The 21,133-nt window shown below is 44.8% G+C and overlaps 1 protein-coding gene across 7 annotated transcripts in view; it reads right to left on the bottom strand.

The window, feature by feature from the left end:
- Positions 1-18,518, bottom strand: part of RAD51B (RAD51 paralog B) — a 1,288,364-nt gene extending 1,269,846 nt beyond the window's left edge. For 3 of the 7 annotated variants that reach the window (XM_033953091.1, XM_033953097.1, XM_033953098.1), the window contains exon 1: positions 10,316-10,687. The gene's annotated coding sequence lies outside the window, so the exon portion shown is untranslated. Of the gene's footprint in view, positions 1-10,315; positions 10,690-18,497 lie in introns of those variants that run through there. The other 4 variants (XM_033953092.1, XM_033953096.1, XM_033953094.1 and 1 more) reach the window with 3 other exon arrangements.
- Between the last annotated feature and the right edge of the window lie 2,615 nt (positions 18,519-21,133).

The following is a 21,133-nucleotide window of genomic DNA, read 5'->3' as shown; positions in this document are numbered from 1 at the left end:
ACATTTAAAGTCAATGAATCATTTGGGTATGTCGTCTTTTTGTGCACTGAATTATACTTTTAGCGAATTTGTTTTCATGTTTTTAGATAGGCCACCCCATTTAAGCAAGCCGCACCCAATAAGCAGGTTTGTACAATTAATGTATAAGCCACGGTCTATCATTGGAGAAATACAGTATGCTGCTTGGTATGCTCAGTATTTTGAATATAGAAATTGGGGACAAGTTACACACAATGTAACAAGAGTGAAAAGGTGCATATATCGGATAGAAAAAATCACTCTATGGACCTGTTCAAAGAGTAAAGTTGATTGAATGATGTAACACAGTTCACCAAAACTTGCTCAGAATCAAGGAGGGGAAAACTGGGGCTAGCCCCAGAAAAACCACCTCACAGCCCAATCATCGCATGAGGGGTAAACGGTATCATTATATCATTCCATGTATGCTTGTATGTTGAAAAAATTGAGCACTATAATGATTAGATAGTTTTTAAGTCGAAGAACTAAGCAAACTTAACTTATAGCTTGCGGGTTCCGACGTGCACGTTTCGATCCTGCCTCAGGGAACACACAGGAATTGTTGGAAAAGACATGCGATGGGTACAGAGTTTCAGGATGGACAAATGTCTCCCATATGAAAGCGCGAATGGCGCAGGTTAACTGCTTTGAAAGGACTGTGTGCGGGATCACACTTGATTGCGTAATCCAGGGAAATGGATCTCTGCAAGACAAAGCCTAAAGCTCGGACACTCTATGGGCCAATATCATGGCCAAGAATACCATCTTGACCGTAAGATCCATCAGAGATGCACAGATTAACAGCTCATAGGATGGACCCACCAGGGACCTGAAAACCAGATTAAGATTCTAAATCGGAAACAGCTGATGAAGAGGAGGTTGAAGCCATAGCATGCCCTTCAGGAACCTAACCACATCCAGATGAGCCGCAAGGGAGCCTCCCTGGGCCTTAGTATAAGCTGCAATGGTTGACTTCTTCTTGTTACATAAGAAGGGAACAACCACCCCTGCCAAGTAGCCTCTGCGCATTAATCTGCACACTCAAGCCAGGCCATAAGACCAAAGCGGTCCAGAACCTGCAGAGCTATCAGGCCCTGTGTGAAAAGTTGAAGGTGGTGGGAAAGTCTAAGATCCCACACTAACTTCAAAAGAACCAAGTCCGCATACCATGGGCGCCTCGGCCAAATGGGCGCCACGAGAATTACTCGACCCCGGTATGTCTTAATCCTGTGCAGAAGCTGCCCTATCATGGGCCATGTAGGAAAGGCATATAAAAGAACTGCCTGGTTGAACCATGACTTTCAAACCTATGCTCCTGGTTCATGATGGCGGCTGAAGAACAGCCGCCTTCTTGTTGGATGCTGACACCATTAGGTCAAAAGTGAGATTACCCCAACTTCCAACAATGTGTGGGACAGTGATTACTCCCTTGGCTCCAGAGTTTGGCAGCTAAAATAATCTGTTTGTACATCATCTATGCCTGTAGCATGCGCTACCGAAAGCGCTAGAAAAATGGCATTCTGCCCAGTAAAGGAGCATTTGAGCCTCCCGCCAGAGAGGTGCACTTCTGGTGCCCTCTTAGTGAGTGACATAGGTAGCTGCCGTGGTGTTGACTGAGAAAACTCAAACTGCCTTGTACTGGAGTGCCTTCTCTAAGTCCTGGGGAGCCAGCCGGAACGCTTGAAGCACGAAGAGAAAGACCAACCACTTCCTCTCAGAAGGAGACCAAAGTCTCTGAACCGAACGGACCGCGCAAAGCACCCCCAGCCAAAAAAGCTGGCATTTGTTAATAGGATCATCCAAGTGGAGATCCAGAGGGGAACCTCTATGGCAAGAGAGAGAGCATTAAACCATCAGGCCAAACTATGACAAACCTTCACCGTCCATGGGATCCATAGGTGAAGTTGGTCTCTTTGTGTGCTCCAATGGGAGATAAGCGCATCCTGAAGTGGCCACAAGTGGGCTCTCACCAGGGGACAATGTCCACGGTCGCGACCAGCAATCCCAGAATCTGCAAGCATTGTCAGGCTGTCAAAGCAGAAGTGTTCAGAAGAACACGTATCAACTGACAGTGCTTTTCTTTATAAGACTGCGAAAGAAACACTCTGTTCACACTCATAGCGAACCACACATCTGGACATTCAAGGTCTTGTGCCAGAATGAGGTGACTGCACTGAAAACTAATCATCCAGCCCAATATCTGCAGCATCTGGATACTGAATCTTCATAAGTGGGCTGCTACAACAACTATCATTTTGGCAAAGGTCTGAAGTGCTGTCACCAGCCCGAAAAGCAAGACCACAAACTAGAAATGCTATTGCAAGACATGGATCCCTATCTTCCTTGAACCAGAAAGATAGGGATCTGAAGGTAAGCCTCTGTCAATTCCAGAGAAGCCAGAAATTACTTTGGCACGACTGAGGTGATCACCAATTTTATCATGTCCATTCGGAACTGAGAAACCCAGAAGTCTCCATTGATGGCCTTGAGATTGAGAAATAGTCTCTAGCCTTGAGAACCTCTCTTTGGCACATAAGCCTATCGAATATCTGCTGATGCTTGAATCAGACTCCAGAACGGGCTCTATAGCTGCTATATCCAGTAATAGTTGTACAGGAACGCTGAGAACCCTTGCTTCTTTGACTGGTTTCCCCCCCAGCGAGCTGTGTGACTTTCGGCCCACTCCTCCCGGAATGCAGAGAGTCTCTCCTTCCCCCAATGCGGGGCGAGGCAGCCGCAGGCCTGGCGTCATAACTGCTTCTTTGGGCAGAAGCACACTGTCAAAAATTTTGGGTGCCTGGCACCACCAAATATATTTCTGGTGTATTGATAAGACCTTTGACCTGAGGGACCTCCAGGATATGGACGATATTGCCAGCAACACAGGGAAACCACCCCGGTTCCTTGGAAGATCAAGGCCTGCTGTCTGGCAAGGACTTGGATTTGCAGTCCTGCACACTAGTCATAGAATCAGCTAGACCCTTTCTGAACAATAATTGCCCCTTAATAGACAGTGTACTAAGGGTCGCCTTAGGAAGAAGAATCACCAGACCACAGTCTTATCCACAGTATCTGGCATGTGGACACAGCTTGCTCACTACCCTGAACAGATCATACAGGGCATTAGCCACATAATCCACTCCAGAGATCAATAATGGAAGATCCATATCGATGACCATGTGCCAGATCATGATGGTGCTTGGAGTGATGGCTCTGGTGACAAAGGATGCCATTGCAGCCATTTTCAAACCTGAGGCCATTTGAGCACAAAATCGCTTCAGCGTTCTTGGACATCCGAAGAAAGGCTAAAAAAACTGCGGATGTACTCGCTGGAAGAACGGAGAGAGAGGGGAGACATGATTGAGACCTTTAAGTATATTACGGGACGTATAGAGGTCAAAGATGCTATCTTCTGTCTTACAGGGCCCTCGGTTACAAGAGGGCACTCGCTGAAAGTCAGGGGAAGGAAATTTTACGGTGATACCAGGAAGTACTTCTTCACCAAAAGGGTAATCGATCATTGGAACCAGCTACCTCAGCAGGTGATTGAAGCCAACAACGTGTCAGATTTTAAGAGAAAATGGGATATTCACGTGGGATCTCTAGGGGAATAAACGTTAGGGAGTGGGTCATTGGTGTGGGCAGACTTGATGGGCTAAGGCCCTTTTCTGCCGTCAATTTTCATGTTTCTATGTTTCTAACCACCTCTCTACTGCAGTCAGACAAACCTGCAATGGTGACAAATCAATCTTAGTTTTCCCAGATCTCCAAATGAACCATATATTATCTGCATATGTAAACAGGCACACCCCCAAGACTGAATTACTTACCGTGACAGGTGTTGTCCAGGGACAGCAGGCAGATATTCTCAACATGTGGGGGTGACGTTATCCACGGAGCCCTGTAGTTGACAGCCTTGCAGGCAGACTTGCTTGGAGAACTTTCAAAGAGTTCGCGACTGCCTTCCCACTGAACGTGGGTCGTGCGTCTCCTGTGAGGTGCTTCAGTTCAGATAGCTAGCTAAGAAGCCAACCAGGGGAGGTGGGTGGGTTGTGAGAGTATCTACCTGCTGTCCCTGGATAACAACTGTTACGGTAAGTAACTGTGCTTTATCCCAGGACAATGAGGCAGCATATTCTCAACATGTGGGTGACCTCAAAGCTAACCAGAATGGGATGGTGGGAGTGTTGGCAATTTAGGAGAATAAATGTTGTAAAACTGCCTGGCCACAATGGCCATCCCGTCTGGAGAAAGTATCCAGGCAATAATGAGAGGTGAATGTATGAACCGAGGACCTTGCAGATTTCCTCAATAGGAGTTGATCTGAGGAAAGCTACAGATGCCGCCATAGCTCTAACTTTATGGCCTGTGACTCGACCCTGCAGAGGGAGACCAGTCTGAGCATAGCAGAAAGAGATGCATGCAGCCATCCAGTTGGAGATGGTTCGCTTGGAAAAAGGATCATAAGAACATAAGAAATGCCTCTGCTGGGTCAGACCCGAGGTCCATCGTGCCCAGCAGTCCGCTCACACGGCGGCCCAACAGGTCCAGGACCTGTGCAGTAATCTTCTATCTATACCCCTCTATCCCCATTTCCAGTAGAAATTTGTCCAATCCTTTCTTGAACCCCAGTACCGTACTCTGCCTTATAACGTCCTCTGGAAGCGCATTCCAGGTGTCCACCACACGTTGGGTAAAGAAGAACTTCCTAGCATTTGTTTTGAATCTGTCCCCTTTCAACTTTTCCGAATGCCCTCTTGTTCTCTTATTTTTCGAAAGTTCGAAGAATCTGTCCCTCTCTACTCTCTCTATGCCCTTCATGATCTTATAAGTCTCTATCATATCCCCTCTAAGTCTCCTCTTCTCCAGGGAAAAGAGACCCAGCTTCTCCAATCTCTCAGAATATGACAGGTTTTCCATACCTATTATCAGACGTGTTGCTCTCCTTTGAACCCTCTCGACTAATGCCATATCCTTCTTAAGATACGGCGACCAATATTGGACGCAGTACTCCAAATGCGGGCGCACCATCGCCCGATACAACGGCAGGATAACTTCTTTCGTTCTGGCTGTAATACCCTTTTTGATTATACCAAGCATTCTATTCGCTCTCTTAGCAGCCGCTGCACACTGTACCGACGGCTTCATTGTCATGTCCACCATTACCCCCAAGTCCCTTTCCTGGGTACTCTTATTCAATAACATCCCTCCCATTGTATAGTTGTACCTCGAGTTTCTGCTCCCCACATGTAATACTTTACATTTTTCAATGTTGAACTTCATCTGCCATTTCGCCGCCCATTCTTCTAATTTGTTCAAGTCCCTTTGCAACTTTTCGCAGTCCTCTGTAGTCCGAGCTCCATTAAATAGTTTGGTGTCGTCCGCAAATTTTATTATCTCCGCAAATTTTATTATGCCCCAACTTATTTTGATCGAAGGAGAGAAAAAGTTGAGGAGCAGTTCTGTGGGGTTGAGTGTGTTGCAAGTAGAAAGCCAAAACACGTTTACAGTCCAGAGTATGAAAAGCTGTTTCTCCAGGATGAGAATGAGGCTTTGGAAAAACACTGGAAGAATAATGGATTGATTGAGATGAAATTCTGAAACCACTTTAGGTAAGAATTTAGGATGAGTACGGAGGACCACCTTGTCATGATGGAAAACTATGAAAAGTGGATCTGCCACTAGAGCTTGTAGCTCACTGAGCTCACTGAGAGGTGAGCGCAATGAGAAAAATCACTTTCCAATTGAGATGCTTAAGATGAGCCGAATCTATTGGTTCGAAAGGAGGCTTCATCAATTGAGCAAGAACAACATTGAGATCAGGGGAGGGGATACTTGGAATGGGCAGACTTGGTGGGCTATAGCCCTTTTCTGCTGCTTTTTTCTATGTTTCTATCCTTTAACACCACCCCGCCCTCACTAGGAAGTGCAATTAGCACTCTGTGCCACCAAAGAATCCACCTTTGGGGAAACAAAACACTTGTTAAATTCATCCACCTTCGGACAGACTTCGAGCTTAGACATAGCTAGCCTTCCGGCACCTTCCAATGATCCATGAGCATCTGCGCTATATCTGAATGAACAGGAAAACATGAAGACTGTGGATTTGTGCTACTCATAAGGGAGCATTGCACTGGGAAGGACTAAGGAGTCTCTAACATTAACTCTTGGAGGGACTCCGAAATTATCCTTATCAGTGCTGCAGGTTTAACAAGTCTCCGTACAGTGGGGTTTTCCCCAAGATCAGAAGCGTACCTCAGATCCGTATCCTGCAGATCTGGAACTGCAGCCACATCCCCCAATATGGAAGTGCCTGATAGAGAAAGTACAGGCATAAGATCATCATCTGGAATATCCGATTCGTCATGGCTCTGGTGAAGGGGACCTGCTCTCTAGGGGAAAGGAACGCCCAGGGCAAACAGGGCCACCACTGTAGGAAGATACAGTAAATGTTGTTTCCCCCCCCACACACACACACACACACACACACACAAAAAAAAAAAAATCAAAAACAGCAGCAAAATAAACTTTGGGGGAAACTTCACTCCTAGGGGCAGAGGTCCCTTCTGACCTTTGTGTAGAGCTCTTGGAGCTTTTTCAGGATTTTGGTGCTGAATCGAGGCTGATTCACCAGGGACAAACTTGCGCTGCTCCCCGTCCCAAATTTAGACTTCTCAGATGGTCCTCGGATGGCCCGAGCATCAAAACCCCCTGAAGGGGCAAAGGGGTGTCAAGGCTGATGCTACCTCTACCCTCTCATGCACCTCGTGGATCACAGCTACTCGCCTGATAGCCATTTGTCACAAACAGGGAATGAATCCAAATAATTCTGCCCTGAGTAGTCCTCCTGATAGTTTTCTTTGAAAAACAAGGTGTTTTGAGGCTGATAAAAGCATGTAAATTCAAATCAGGAAATCCAAGATGGCTGCCATGGGAGAAATTCTAGCACTAAAAATGGTCCAGGAAATCCACATAAACTTCAAAACATGATGATTTGGGGATTTTAGGGGTGGAGAGACCCAGGGCTAGCCAGAAAACCACCCAAAACTCAATTCTGAAGACTCCCAAAATCGTTCTCACAGGCTCACAGCCATGCCATGCTGTGTGCAGAGAGCTGCAGGAAAGAAGCTGGAACAGCTTATAGGGAGATCCTTTGCCTCAAGAAGCTTTTAATGTGGACTGCCAGTTTCTTCTGACTGCCTCTCGGACCCAACGAACTGGCTGGAGAACTCCACCCCTCCAGAACCCGAACACACTAATGGGTGGAGGAACACAGTCAGCCCCGATCCTGGATATACCACCACAGAGCTGTTCATTTTATTCTCAAACCCAGTAGCAGACGAATCTGGGGTGAGCAGTACTCCCAAGGGAACAGTCCCTAAGCCCTGAACTGAAAATGCAGGCTGTCCAAGTGGGTTCACTGCACAGCAGCCAACCCCTTGGAAACAGACTTCATCAGTAAAGTCTGCGTTCTCCCGCAATCAGAACTGTCCTCCACGGGGATCTGCTGCACCATGTTTGAAGAATCTTAAAATGAATTTAAATATAAACGGAGTAATATATCCAGTTGATCCTACTATTAAAATTCTAGGGGTATATTTGGACCAAAATTTGAATATGAAAGTCCAAATTGATGCTCTGTTACGGAAAAGTTTCTTTATGCTGTGGAAACTGTGAACAATTAGACCATATTTTGACACTCCTTCCTTTAGACTACTGGTGCAATCTTTTGTCTTGAGTATTTTGGACTATTGTAACATAGTTTATCTTGAAGGCAATCCAAAAAATTTTCACAGGTTAAGAACACTGCTATTCAAATAATTTTCAATCTTAAAAAAAAAGATCTTTAAAGAGTTATTTCAGACACAGCTATCGGAAAAGGAGGGGAGAGGAGAGGTGCCAGCGCACAACTGATAGCATTCTTACAAAGGGGTTAGTACAGCTCGCACCGCACAACAGCATACTCTCATCACCTCAAGACACAAAACAGGAAAATAATCTTAGTGAATCAGGTCCCAAAGGATTTGCAAAGATCTCGAAGAACAAACAATCTTCTCCCCAATACACCCATCAATTTGGGGGGGAGAGAGCACAATTAGTTAGGTGAGAAGGGTTCATATAGTTCTCAGCCAATGGCTCCTAAGAATCAGAAAATGAGACTCAGATCATTTCATCTCAAAATCCGGGTGCTAGCGCTTAAAAATTTGGTACTTGGATAATGTATTCTTTTTGTAGTCTAATTAAATAAAGCACCACCCAAACCGGGTCAAAATTGGTTCATTCATACCCAATCCCACAGCAAAGATGAGGAATGAAATTCAACAAGTAGATTTCTGTTTCCATTTCAACCCAATAACAGAAAGTTCAAAGGGGGGGTTGTATTTATTCCTGCAATGAGGTACCTACTAGGACATTGATAGATATACACACCACAGATTGACAGCACACATTAATAAAACTGGTGATCAAAATACCAATAAAATATATTAACCAAACGCAGACTTGAAAAAGATGAGTCATTAGTCTGGTTAAAATGTAATCAATATAATGAAATCCTGGACGGCCAGAGAAAGCTTTTTCCTTAGATTAGACACCATAACTGCAAATCATTTAATCTTCCATCTCAGGTCCAAACTCAGATTGTGAGCCCTCCAGTTAAGTGCTGATTATTGTACTTAACTAGCTATGTACCAGATGGCTCTGAAAACCTATAAATTCAATGTCGATGCCTATATATGGCCTGGCGTTGAATTTCTGGGTTTAACGCCAGCAGTGCTCAGCAGAATATCAGGCACATCGTCCTGCCAGCATTTAAAAAATAAATCTGTTATCTTTTTTGGCTCCGATTCTAGGGCCCTTTCACTAAGCTGCATTAAATGCTCAAGCACACCCAACAAAGCTTAAAATAATGTAGCGTGGGACACATGGGCCCCGATTCTTTAAAGTCTGCCCAAAGTTAGACACCGATATAGGCACCAATTCTAGAAAACATAGGCGCCCATTATAGAATCATTTTTAGCATTGCCTAAGTGTGCTTAGGAGGTGCTCAGCATCCTAATGTTTAGGCGTCCCCTATTTATGCAAGGGTTTACTTCGCCTAAAGTCAGGCAATCATTTTAGAGCCTACCAGCACCAAATTCACAGAGGCACCTAATTCAAAAACATGCCCTTGATTTGCCCCCCTAACCACACCCATTTGTAGTATAGGCGCTTTGAGATAGGGGTCTACTCTTTAAAGAATCAAATTTTTCAAGTTAGGTGCCTAAGTTTTAATTATGGTAAGTCCAATCAAAGCTGATGGTGAGGTGTTGAGAGCCAATATCAGCCCTGATTAAGTCTATTTATCAATTAGGTTAGGCACTGATATTGGCGCCTAAATTTAGGCGACCTTTAAATAATCAGAGCCATAATGCTCAATAGAATGCCAAATGGGTTTGGAAAGGAACATATTAGGAGTATGGGTGTTTTTGCACTAAACAGTTGGTGGATCTACATTAGTGAGTGCTAACTGGTTATTTCATGATTATTATGTGAGTCTTTACTGCCTACAAAAAGGATGGTGTTAAGTACTTGCATAGTGATTTTTTTTTTTTTTAATGACACTTTCCTTCTAGCCTTCAGCCAATAAGGTAACTAAAGGCACACTTGGTCAGCTTTTTGGAAATAGAGGATGATTTAAAAAAACAGTAAAGGGTTCAAAAAGTTTCAGGACTGATTTTATAAATATTTATTAAACAATCTTACAACTTATTCCAATGGGTCCCCTTCAAAGTACTCCCCTTCCCCTACATATACACTTTTCCCAATGTCGTTTCCACTTCCCTCAACAATCCTTTCAGATTTCAGTTAAGAGTCCCAGTATCTCTGCGGGAAATCCATTTCTTCGCTCTCATCACTTATACCCCTTACTTGCTTTTGGCAAGATTATGGGTACCCTACTATCACTTTTAACTTCTTCCCTATGACCTTGTTCATGTTGTTCAGTGTTATCTTCTCTTCTGAAGTCCCAGCTCAAGGTCCTGCTGCTAACACACACACTTCCTGAGAAGCAGGACAAGATCGCCTCCAGACCTAAATATATTAGCTAATAAATGAGCATAAAAAGACAGGCCAAACTGTAAAGTTCCGTTTCATTTTCTGCATACAGAATTCAAGGATTTACAACAGCAAGGGGGTCACAACCCCTAAACAAAAAAGCAGACCAACTTTCCTGAAAAAAGAACATTCTACAGCCTTTTTCCTCGAATAAAATAAAACTACAACTTCCTGCGTTACCTTTTGTCTCTGCCAAGCTTACCTATAAACTTAACAAGTAAAATCTGAACTTCTGAAGCCTCCTATCTCACTTCTCTGCAAGACCAAGAAAGGAAGAGACGTCACAGGCATCGAATTTCTCTCTCCTAAGATTGTGATTAGAAACGGAAGCTAGCAGCATAGCGCCCTCCAGTGTGGGAGCTGAGTAATTTTTCTATAGCTGTCCTGTTAGGATTATAACTCGCTCTTTGTTGGGGCTTTACAAAATTCTGTTTTCATCCCAATTTTGTGGCAACAACCAGAATTTATAGTTATTTGGATTTTGCTCATATAGTATAAATAATTGTGTATGTTGTGTTGTAACCTGCCTTGGGTAAATAATAAAACAAACACAAACATTTGTGCATTTAACCCTGGCTTCTCGCCTCGTGCTCGCCACGCGGGCTCCAGCCAGCTCTTCGGGCGTCGGATCACCCACAACAACAAAAAATATCTCTGAGAATCTCGGAGAGAGCGTGAACTCGCAGGCCTTGAGCATGCGCAGATGCTCAAGGCCCAGCAAAGAAGAGGAGGCAGATCTTCGGGCACCGGCACCAACGCACAGGACATGCCGGTGCCGGTGCCTGTGGCCAGATGCAAGTAAGAAGCCTGTTCGGGTGGGTCTGGGGGATTTCAGATCGTGGAGGGAGGGTGCCGGATCGTGGGGAGCGCCACTTGCAAATCGAGGCACACTCGATTTCCGAGGCGCCGATTTTGCGAATGTTTTACTCGTCTTGCAAAGCACTCACAAACCGGTGCACTCGTAAACTGAGGTACCACTGTATGTATATATTCTCCACTTACAGACACAGTTCTCACCGAGCTTGTGCATAGGTAGGGTTACCAGATGTCCGGATTTCCTCGGACACGTCCTCCTTTTGAAGACATGTCCAGGGGTCCAGATGGCTTTTCAAAATCTAGTGCAGATGCCTTCCTGCCCGATGAGCAGGCAGCAGGGGGCGGGGCTGGGGGGCAGAATGGAGCAAGGGTGGGTGGAATGGGGCATGACTAGGGGTCCAGATTTTACTGACCTAAAATCTGGTAACCTTATGCATAGGATGGGGGCTGGATAACTCCAGTAGCAGGAGGAGATGCAATCCAAGGTCTCAATCAAGATGCTCAGGCTAGGCTCAGCTCTCATGCTGAAAGAACAGCCAAGTTCAAGGTATAACTAAATAAACTCAAACTCTTTATAGAACTGGTGTTTGGTTAACTGGAGAACTATTTACAATTTCTTCTCAGATGTTTTGGCAGTCAGCAATAGTCCGACCCACAACGTCTTTATCCTCTTTCTTCTTTGGTACTCCACTAGGAGTAACTATAATCTCTCTGTCCTTCCCTATAATCTCTCTGTTCACTCCTCCAGGGCCATAAAGGAGCTTCCACCTTTCTATGTGCTCATATACAACCCTCCACCAATCCAACATATGTGTTTTATGTATCTTTGACTCACCTCCCCCTCCATAATCTAACATAATTCCTTCGGTCTCCCTATATTTTTCCAGATCCAGCATCTTCCTTCCCTCCTCCCTTCCATCCACCACCATGTTCAACATCTCCCCCCCTCTCTCTCTCTCTCCCTCCCTCTGATCCCTCCCTCCCCCTTTCTTTCTCTCCCCCAATCCTCTCAAGTTCAACATTTCTTCCTCTTTTACTTCATTCTTCCTGGGTTCAACATCTCTCCCTCCCCTTCACCATCCCTTCCTCTGTTCTTTCCCTCTATCTTCCCTCCATCTCTACCCTCTGCCCTGAATCTAACATTGTTCCCCTCCATATCCCTTCCCTCTGCCCTGGATCCAACATCCTTCTCTCCATCCCTCCCTCCCCTCTTCCTTGAGGTCCAACATTGTTCCCTTTCTCTTTCCCCATCCTTTCCTCACCTCTTTCCCCGGTTCAACATTTCTCCTTTTGTCTTTCCTCCCTGGGTTGAATATCCCCTCTCTCCCAACCCCCTCTGTCCTCTGTCCAGCAGCTTCCCAGTAGCTGATCTCTTTCTCAACCCCCTATGATCCACAGCTTCCCCTTCTCCCACTCCTTTGACCCTACCCATGGTCTGGCAGCTTCCTCTCTCGCTAACCCCTCTATCTGGCAGCATCCTTCTCTCTCACCCCTAACTGATAGAATCCCCCTCTCTCATCCCCTAATCAGGCAATTCTCCCCTCTCTCTCAAAATGCCTAGCCCCCTTGTTCCAGCAGCTCTCCCCTCTCTCCTCTTCTTTCTATCCAGCATCTCTCCTCTCTCTGAAACCTCCTCCCTAACCCCTGCAGTCTGGCAGTATCCCATCTCTGTAACTTCCCACCTCCCCAATCTACCTTTAATCCTTTGCTTCTCCTCTCTCCATGTGACTAGCAATATTAAGAATTTTCATAATGCTTCATCCACCATTACCAGACAGGGGGACAAGATTCAACAGAGGGAAAGCTCTCCTCTCTCTGAAACCTCCTTCCTAACCCCTGCAGTCTGGCAGTATCCCATCTCTGTAACTTCCCACCTCCCCAATCTACCTTTAATCCTTTGCTTCTCCTCTCTCCATGTGACTAGCAACATTAAGAATTTTCATAATGCTGCATCCACCATTACCAGACAGGGGGACAAGATTCAACAGAGGGAAAGCTGTGGGAGTGGCAGCATTATGCAAATTGCTAGTATTGTCAGCCGCCTGGAAAGAGGAGAAGCGAAGGTTTAAAGGTAAATTGGGGAAGGGGAGATTACAGGCAGGGGACACTGCTGGACTATGGGGGGAGCTGCTGATCTTGGGGTGGGGAGTGGTTGAGAGAGAGGGGAAGTTATTAGATCTCCAGGGTATGGGGTTGAAAGAGAGGGGATGCTTGATCCAGGAGGGGAGATGAGGGAGAAAGATAAGATGTGTTAGCTGGGAGCAGGAAACAGCTGCTGCAAGTGACCAGGTGAGACAGACTTTCGTCACCCTGAGCCAGTGCTCACCTGGTCCATGCCTTGAGCTGGCTCTGAGCTGTTGTCTCCCCTGATGAGCAGCTGCAGTAACAAAATAATAAAAAGCAGACACAGAGCAACAGTCTTCAGGCATGCTCTCAGCTCTGCCAGTTCTTTGCCCCCTCTGACATCAACATCCTGTTCCAGGGCAGGGATCCTGCAAAGCCAACAACACAAGCTTGATGACTGTGACTTGCACTTGCTTTTTATTGTTTTGCTGCCATTGCTGCTTGTTGAGAGAAGCAGCAGCAGCAGCCCACAGGAAACAAGACACCCCAGGAAGGGAGGGTGAGGCAGGAGATGATGACTAGAAGGAAGAGGAAAAAAGATGGATAGGAAAGAGGCGAGCTGGATGGAAGAAGGATAGAGACAGAAGATGAAGAGAAAGAGGAAACATACTGGATGGAAAAAGGAGAAGCTAGATGGAAGGGGAGAGCAGGAGGAGACACTGGATGGAAGGATAGAGAGAGGTGGGATACTGGATGGAAGGGTAGGGAAAAAAGAGGGAAGACATTAAATGGAAGGATAGGGAGAGAAAAGGGAGATGCTGGATGAAAGAATGAGGAAAAAGAAGATAATGGATGTAAGGATGGAGATAGAAATGGCATGCTGAATGGAAAAGGGTAGAGAGAGAGTAGATGCTGTGGAGAAGGATGGGGAGAGAGAGTGGGTAGATGCTGGATGGAAGGATCTGGAGAGAGGATGGAAAAATAGGGATAAAAAGGGAGAGGCCGGATAGAAATGGGGACAGAATAGTGTTTGCAAAAGATTGGACAATAAAAGAAAGGGGCATAAGGGAGAAAACAAGTAAGGGAAAGATGAAAGTCTGTAGCTAGATGCAGTGGCGTACCTAGGGTATGTGGCACCCGGGGCCCATCATTTTTTGACACTCTGCCCCCCATGTAAAAAAATATTTTTTGTAATAACCATGAAACGGAATAAATGGTCAGAATAGAAACAGGCAGTGAAAATTTTCTTTTATTGAACCTCATATATGTAACCATTATTCCAAATATAACATAACATAAACTTCTGGCCACTTCATTTTTAAGCTTAGATCTTTCCTTCCAAACAGAGACCTTGCTAGATGTCAAATACAGAAAGAACAAGGTAACTTCACAAGGACTTAGCTGTGCAGGAAATGTGAATCTCCTCATACACCTACCATATAGTGCAAAAATGTGCAAAGATCTGTTTTTTTCTTTCGATCACTACATAGCCTAATGCTACACAAGCAGCGCTGTTACAAACATATTCTGAAGGTCAATGCTAAGGTTAACAAAGTTTCCTTCCTTAGACCACAAGGAGATACTGACAAACCACTGGAAGAGATCCCAAAACAACTACCCAGGCACAACACCCAAAGACCCACTCAGTGTGTGAACCAGTTGAGTGGAGTAGACTACATGGAGGGTGGAAAAGAGCCCGGAGTTTGCTCAGCAGAATTTCCCAGACCACCTCTTCCTATCAACACATTGACATGCTGCCGCCGCCACCACCACCACCACTAGAAACACCTCACCGGGTAGGCCAGAAATGCTTAATGGCACAAGGCTTTGTGTAAAGAGGTTACTGTCCAATGTAATTGAAGCGACTATCTTAACCGGAAAGGGACAAGGTGAAACCATATTTATCCCGCGGATACCACTTATTCCAACAGATCTTCCTTTTCAGTTTAAGAGATTGCAAATTCCAGTGAGACTTGCATTCTCTATCACAATCAACAAATCACAAGGACAGACTATTACATACTGTGGAGTGGATTTAAGATCCCCCTGTTTTTCCCATGGACAACTCTATGTTGCTTGCTCAAGGGTGGGTTCACCCAAGAATGTATATGTTCTTGCTCCTGGAGGTGAAACTAAAAATGTTGCTTATAATCAAGTTTTGTGTTAGTAATATTTCACATTATTATTTGAATATTGTACTTTTTATAAAGCTGTAAAAAAATAATTTATTTCACCACTATAAAGTATCTTTTTTTGAATCCATTTACAGTGTTATTGCTATAATTAAATACCCGTGCAACGCCGGGGCATCAGCTAGTTTTCTTATAAAGCACATATTTTAACTGAACTCTCTGACATCCTCAGCCTTGCCATTCACAAAAATAGAAGGAAGAAAAGCTCCCATTTCCTGCTGTCTCATGTCCCCGGCCTATACAATATATTTCTTCTGCAGACCCTTCAAAAGTCTGACCAAATCCTCGTTTCACTTGCATTATAAAGTACTGAGGATGCCATCTCTCCCCATTCCCAGGTCCTAAAGTCTAAGACAGTAGTGCAAACTAGTGCTGTCTGATTCAGGAAAAAAAATTTAGATTCGATTCAGCCTATTGAATTGGTTTTTTGATTCGATTCGATTTTCCTGCCCAATTGGGTATTTTTTTCAAACATCCTGGTGGGTTTATTGTATAGCTTTTTCACCCCCTTTGGCTTCTCCTAATCACAGTGGCGCTGTGGTGTAAACAAAATAAAGAAATAAAAAGGACTTTTCCTCTCTCTGTTAAATCCTAGCTCATATTTGCGGTCTAACACCAGCTCTGGCAGGATACACTTTTCAAATCTAACATATTGTAATCACAAAACAGAAAATAAAATTATTTTTCCTACCTTTTGTTGTCTGGTCAATATTCAAATCTTGTTGGTCTCAGGTTTTTGTTGGTCCCAGGCTCTGATTGTCTTGCTTGCCAGGGTCTCCTTCTTTCTTCTTTCTCTGTGCTAACCATCCATCTGCCATCTCTGTCCTCTCTTTCCGTTTCCCTTCCCTCCCCCGGAGGTCTGGCACCTTTCCTTTTTTTTCATCTCCATCCACAGATTCACCTTTTCTCAACTACCCTTTTATCCAGCATCTCTCCCACCTTCCCCACCACCCCAGGATCCACCATCTCTCACTTTCTCTTCCCAACTATCCTCCTATCCAGTATCTCTATCCCCCCTCCACACCATCCCTTGAGTCCAACTTCTCTCCCTTTCTGTTCCTTCCCTCCCTAAATCCCATTATCCACCATCGCTCTCCCACTCCTCTGTTTTTAGACCCATTATTTCTTCCCCCCAAAGTCTGGCATATGTACATATCTTTGATCCCCCCCTTCCCTCCCTCCTTCCATGTACTTCTACACCAGTACCCCCTCCTCTGAAGGTCTGTCCCCCCCGAAGGACTGTACCTCCCCCCCGAAGGTCTGTCCCCCATGAAGGCCTGCACCCCCCCCCGAAGGCCTACACCCCATCCCTGGAGGCCTGCACCTCCACCTGAAGGCCTGCACCCCCACCTGAAGGCCTTCACCCCATCCATGAAGGCCTGAACCCCCACCTGAAGGCCTGCACCTCCCCCTGAAGACCTGCACCTCCCCCTGAAGGCCTGTCCCCCCTGAAGGCCTATACCCCACCCCTGAGGGCCTGCACCCCCCCTCCCCCGGAAGGCCTGTGTGTTCCCCTCTGGCCTCCTGCACCTCCCTTTACCTGAATGCGGCAGAGATCAGCCTGCAGAAAGGATCACAGGTACTTTAGCGATCCTTGCAGGTTGCCATAGGCCTCAGAAGCTGTCGTCCTTCTGCCGCGGTCCCGCCCTGCCTCTGACATCAGAGGCAAGATTGCGGCAGAGGGATGACAGCTCCTGAGGCCTATGGCAACCTGCAAGGGTTGCTAAAGTACCCGCGATCCTTTCTGCAGGCTGCTCTCTGCTGCAATCAGGTAAAGGGAGGTGCGGGAGGCAAGGGGGGAAGCCAGACACTGCAGCGCTTCACGACTGACCCTCCCCCCTCGCCCTCTAAAGCAGGAGCGGCAGCGCCCGCCAGCAAGAGGCAGCGCAGCCGATCCTGCTTTAGGGGGCCATGAGAAGGGAAGGTCCTTGGCCATGACTCCAAGGCCGGGAGCACCCCCCTCATGGCTTGCACCTGGGGCGGAACGCCCCCATCCCCCTTGGTACGCCATTCTTTTTTCTTGATGAGTTTAAAGATGTTCTCCCAATGAAGCTGGATTATATGTTCTCTCAGGGTTTCCACAGTTGCAGTTTGTCTTTGTATAGTGGTAGTCTATTGGTCACCAATTTGAATTTTGGTGGGAAAGTCAGTTGGTTACAAATTTGACTTTTGGTGGGAAAACTAGTTGGTCTCTTTTTTATATTTTTGGTAACCAATGAACTGCCCTGTTCCCAATAAGGTCAGCAGACCTCACAGCATACCCTGAAGAAAGCCACAGCATGATGGCTGAAACATCAGTTCCCACCTGACAAGACGCAGCAAGACCCGGAAACCTGCAATAAGCACTATAGATTATTGCTGGCAATAAGTTATATTATTAGATTTACATAGTAATGAGGTGTTTTGCATGCATTTGCATGATATGTATCTCATTTCCATATATCCTGCTTACTTTATGGTAATACAATGCAAGTTACTTATTGCTCTTTTACACATGTTAAAGGGCAAATAACGCGCATATCGAACATTAATAAATAGCCCTTAATGGGTTCTGAGAGAAGTTAGACAGCAAGTTTCCACATGACAGAACCAAAGGGTTTTCACAGATATTGCCTTTATTCATGTTATCTGAATCATGTTTTTCAAATTTGAATTAATCGTCCAGAAAAGATTTTATGTTTTTTATTCGTTCATTGAAGAGTAAGTGCAATGAAAAGATTGTCCATTGAACATAGGGCTTTGCCATTGAAGACAATCCCCACCACCACCTTCTCCAGCCCAGAAGCTAAGAAGGCTGTGTTTTCTCATTTACCTGCCACAAGTGACAGTGGAACAAATGAAGTACATGTATATGAAATTGGATATTTTTAGGTTGGGAGGTATTAATTTATCCCTCTGTCTATACAAGTGGATTAGCATAGCAACTGTGAATATTAATTAGGTTAGTTTAATCAAGTGACTTAAATAAAATGTGCTCTGCTTGGATAACTGCAATGATATACCGCAGTCCTGTGGAAGATTATACCCCTCAATGCAAGTGCATGCATAATACACACAGAAACATGGATATTGAGTTTATGAAAGTGTTTGTCTAAATATCTTTTGAAAATATTCAAGAAATCGGTGTGAGACATGAGCATTCATTAAACTTTACCAGGCGACTGCACTATTGTTCAAGGAACAAATTTTAAAACTAAACAAACTTTCCCCTGCTTTCATATATTGTACATTAAGGTTCAAAAATTTAAAATTCATATTAAATCTCATATTTCTTTGTGGTGGAATTGGCATTATTGAAAGCATTAGGCTTACAAGAGTTGCTCTGTATTTGGTGGTTTTGAGCCTGGGGAAGCCTCTTTATTTTGACCTGCCATGCTGAAGTGCCACGGACTCCTTATCTGTAGTGCCTCCCACTGGCAGGAGCAGTCACAAGGCATGGAATCTGTGAGCCAGCGTGCATACAGTGGCAGGAAACACAAGCAGAATGCAGGATCATTGAGGAGCCTCTGGGTACTCTGACTCATGTGCTCCATGAGTTCTGCTACTGCCAACAGGTGTCAAACAGGTTCCACCTGCCCTGAATGTAAACTTGGACCATCTGGGGTGGAAATGGATAGAAGGGTTGTGTTTGTCTGTTTTGCAATCACTTGGCATTATCCACTGTTTAAGAATGGCCTGTGAATGATGGGATTCAAAAACTGAAGGCTAGGGACAGAAATGAATTGTTTTATTATGTAGAAGGGAGCAACTGCAGTGCAGCTGGATTGGTGCCAATGTCTGTTTTGCTGAACTTTTTATGCTCAACAATAAAAAGAATAAAAGCATTTGGCAAACTGATATATGGTTAATTATTCTGGAAATAAATATTAATAGGACAGGCTGAGTAGGTAGTTGGCTGTGTCCTACTTGTGCGTACATTTCAGACAAAGAAAGCCAGACAAAGCAACTCTGAAATTGTAGTTCTTTCACTTATTTAAAACTCTCCTTCCGTGAGCTCAGCTCTCAAAGTTGCTAAGGAATGATAAAACAAGAAAGTAAAAACTATGTACCCACACCTTCTGGTCAGCTTTATAATTCCTTCCTCTTTTTCAGAAATTTGATGTACTTGTCCTATGCTCTTTGACTGAATGTGTAAATAAAGAGTTTGTCAAAGGGTATTACGAGGGAGTGCTGAAAAGTTCTCATCCTAATCAACTAGCTTCCTAAATTCTGAGTGTTATTTTGCCCCTGTAGCTGAAAAGAGTGTTATCTTATTTGTTAAGTGACAATTTGCAGAAATTCTCTGCTTTGACATTATTTCAGATCACTGATTGAACCAAATCCATGTCATTCTCTCCTTGGTTGGGCTGAGAACTTTTCAGCACCCCCTCGTATCATGCTGTGAAAAGGTGGCAGAGCGATGGTCTCTAAAGTTGTGATTTGTGACAATAAGGGACTATTAAGGAATTAAACTTACAAGTGATTAGCTCTAACTTTAGCCATAGATTGTGTAGTTTTTTTTTTTTTTTTACAAGTCAGTGACAACTAATAGAAAATACACCAAATATATTTAAAAGACGTCCAATCTGATTCAGCATCCCCATTCCCAAGCAACTTGATATAATTTTAAGAATGCAACAACATTAGGATGCAGAAAGAGTCCAGCAGAAGTGTGACTATTCAATCTCGTTACCACCTTATATATGTGCTTTGTGCATAAAGCTCCTGACACTCAAGAGATGGATTTTTGAGACTGCAGATTTTAAGGAGCTGAGCCAAACAGAGAGGTATATAGCAAAGATCTTCAGGGACATAGCTGAGTGGTCCCACCTCCAGTCTAGCTAACCCTATGTTGCCTTGAAGAGTATCACCCCAATAGGTAGCATTAGCAGTACACCTGGAATACTGTGTGCAATTCTGGAGGCCGCATTATCGCAAGGATGTGCTGAGACTGGAGTCGGTGCAAAGAATGGCCACCCAGATGGTCTCGGGACTCAAGGATCTACCATACGAAAAACGGCTTGACAAATTACAGCTATACTCGCTCAGGAGCGCAGAGAGAGGGGGGACATGATCGAGACGTTCAAGTATCTTACGGGCCGCATCGAGGCGGAGGAAGATATCTTCTTTTTCAAGGGTCCCACGACAACAAGAGGGCATCCGTTGAAAATCAGGGGCGGGAAACTACGAGGTGACACCAGGAAATTCTTTTTCACTGAAAGAGTGGTTGATCGCTGGAATAGTCTTCCACTACAGGTGATTGAGGCCAGCAGCGTGCCTGATTTTAAGGCCAAATGGGATCGGCACATGGGATCTATTCACAAGGCAAAGGTAGGGGAGGGACATTAAGGTGGGCAGACTAGATGGGCCGTGGGCCCTTATCTGCCGTCTATTTCTATGTTTCTATGTTTCTATCTAAGAGACTGGGGCCTATATGCTCAAAACTCAACTCAACTCAATTTTAACTGGTTTAACGTCGAAGTATTTCAGCTATCGATGCCCAAAATGGCTACTCATGGTCTTTTGCGTGGTTTGTAGCAGCCTCTGATAATTGTGTGTAAATGGATTCCAACAAACTCATCAGTATTAAAATCACAGATGAATATCCACGCCAACACAATCCCCATCAGGAAGGTTAACGCACAGCATCCCAACTTCTGCAACACGGACTACCAATCTTCTTTCACCTTCTTTAACTGTGATACATGGATGTACTTCAAAGTCTCATTAATAGAATCTGCAAGAATAAGACCAACCACTTTAGATGCTATAGTATGTACAACTAAATGAAGACATTTCCAAATCTTTTGCAAGGTATGCTTCTTCGGCTCCATTTTCCTCCACATTAGCAGATCTCCTTCTTGGTAAGGGTTCTGCATTATTTCCTGAGTATTCGATGCTTCTTTTAGGCATGCTCTCATTTTGCTATGCAGGGTTTCTTTATCCCAGCATAACTGTTTCACATACTG

The sequence above is a fragment of the Geotrypetes seraphini genome, chromosome 7, assembly GCF_902459505.1.
Source record: "Geotrypetes seraphini chromosome 7, aGeoSer1.1, whole genome shotgun sequence".
In the NCBI taxonomy this organism is placed as follows: domain Eukaryota; kingdom Metazoa; phylum Chordata; class Amphibia; order Gymnophiona; family Dermophiidae; genus Geotrypetes; species Geotrypetes seraphini.
Note: the sequence above shows the minus strand (reverse complement) of the source record. Positions and strands in the feature narration are given on the sequence as shown.